Below are 2440 nucleotides of genomic sequence, written 5' to 3' on the forward strand. Positions count from 1 at the left end.
TTTAAGGTATGGAATGAAAGAAATAAGTGTTACAGCTTCACGACTGCTCACTCGCCTCGTTGGATCGCAGCTCTCCATGGCTGTGAAATGAGGAAGACATAAATAAAAGAATTAGAAGCTTCTGAAAAATAGCGTTACAGGATTTTTCAACATCAGATCGCTGGCTGTTCGCATCAGGAATAAGGACGTTCTCCGACAAGCGAGGAAGAAAAGAACTAGCTAATAAAGATCGTAATCAATCTGCATTCGCTTGAAAGGATACAGAGAAGATTAGCATGGCCCTGTGCAAGGATAATACGCAAAATATAATGTATCGAAGACAGCGAATGATTGATCGCTTCAACGGTTATTAAATAAGATAGATAGGATTTAATTAATTTCTACTTATTGAAATGTAAATTGCATATGAATAATCTGTATAGAGACGAAAACAGTAACTCTTAAAGCTTAAGACACAACTCAGTTGTTCGATGTGTCCTCCACGCGATGCACGGCAAACATCTATGTGGTAGCCGAATGCGTCCCATTCGAGAAGAATCATCTATCGTATTGCTGAGTTCAAAGCAGGTCTCATGCGGTTTCGCAGTTGGTCATACTTGTTCGTAGAGGTTGAGTGCAAACTGTCTCGTTTCCAAACCCCACAAGACAAAATCATGCAGCATGAGCTCAGGAAATCTCAGTGGGAAAGAGTGAGAGTCATATCATTGAGCTGGTGATCGAAACTTTAGATCCTCTGCTTTCCAACTGTTTGCACATTTCTCACATCCAATGTACCTTTCATGAAATAAAAGTAATTAAATTGGGTCCATATTTCTAAATAACCCTTCAAAGAGTACCACTTTGTAAAAACATTAATGCACGCGCAAATAACATTTGAGTAAGTTTCACACTGAACGTTATCAATTTTCAAATGTGCGACGCTGAATAATGCAAATATGACTCGTACAACCTTTATAAAGACTTGATAGAACCTTCTTAAACGCAAAGGGTTTGTTTACTGCAGCCGGCCGATGTGGCCGTGCGGTTCTAGGCGCTTCAGTCTGGAACCGCGTGACCGCTACGGTCGCAGGTTCGAATCCTGCCTGGGGCATGGATGTGTGTGATGTCCTTAGGTTAGTTAGGTTTAAGTAGTTCTGAGTTCTAGGGGACTGATGACCTCAGATGTTAAGTGCCATAGTGCTCAGAGTCATTTTGTTTACTGCAAACTATTTCCAAGTAACACTGAATGAATATTACGCATAACTGGTGCCTAAACAAAGGCGAAATCTGTACTGAGTATTAAGTTAATAGGCTTCATTCGTGACGAGAAATGTGCTTGTTGTTTGTTACAGATATCATTTAAAAATTCAAAGCACCGTCTCAGCAACAGCCTCAAGGCATCTTTACCCGATTTCTGAAAAATCTTATGAAAAATAAGCTGGTGCACGGCAAACGTGTAGGAGCTCTAATTCTTAAACAAACTGGGCATGAAAATAGGGTTAGGTGCCATGATGCCATCTCGTATCATCATGAATGCACAATTCTACAAGGGAGGACAAAAGAAAACTCTCTACTTCAATGAATACGAGAACGAAAAATCTCAGAAAATATCTATAACGTTGGGGTACAAATAATACAAAATTTGTAGCGCCTTAGGACAGTATAGTTTACTAATACATATGTCGCTTAATTAACCAACTATACCTGTAATGAAAGCTAAAAAATATTTCCAACGGGAACTGGACGTAGACACACACATGTAAACGTCGATTCTAGTACCTCACAAAGGAATTACAGAGCCCTGTAATACATCATCAGACAAACGGGTTGCAAAATTACACTACTGGCCATTGAAATTGCTAAACCAGAAACATGACGTGCTACAGACGCGAAATTTAATCAACAGGAAGAAGATGCTGTGATATGCAAATTATTAGCTTTTCAAAGCATTCACACAAGGTTGGCGCCGGTGGCGACACCTACAACGTGCTGACATGAAGAATGTTTCCAACCGATTTCTCATACACAAACAGCAGTTGACCGGCGTTGCCTGGTGAAACATTGTTGTGATGCCTCGTCTAAGGAGGAGAAATGCGTACCATCACGTTCCCGACTTTGATAAAGGTTGGATTGTAGCCTATCGCGATTGCGGTTTATGGTATCGCGGCATTGCTGCTCGTGTTCGTCGAGATCCAATGACTGTTAGCAGAATATGGAATCGGTGGGTTCAGGAGGGTAATACGGAACGCCGTGCTGGATCCCAACGGCCTCGTATCACTAGCAGTCGAGATGACGGGCATCTTATCCGCATGGCTGTAACAGCTCGTGCAGCCACGTCTCGATCCCTGAGTCAATAGACGGGGCCGTTTGCAAGACAACAACCATCTGCACAAACAGTTCGACGCCGTTTGCAGCAGCATGGACTATCAGCTCGGAGACCATGGCTGCGGTTACCCCTGAT

The 2440-nt window shown here is 42.2% G+C and overlaps 1 non-coding gene across 1 annotated transcript; it reads left to right on the forward strand.

Annotated features, from left to right (window-relative positions):
• Positions 1-220: 220 nt before the first annotated feature.
• On the forward strand, positions 221-332 carry LOC126090348 (U6 spliceosomal RNA). The gene has a single exon (XR_007521187.1). It is a non-coding gene; the product is annotated as a U6 spliceosomal RNA (small nuclear RNA).
• The last annotated feature ends 2108 nt before the right edge of the window (positions 333-2440 follow it).

Source organism: Schistocerca cancellata, chromosome 6 (genome assembly GCF_023864275.1).
Source record: "Schistocerca cancellata isolate TAMUIC-IGC-003103 chromosome 6, iqSchCanc2.1, whole genome shotgun sequence".
Lineage (NCBI taxonomy): Eukaryota > Metazoa > Arthropoda > Insecta > Orthoptera > Acrididae > Schistocerca > Schistocerca cancellata.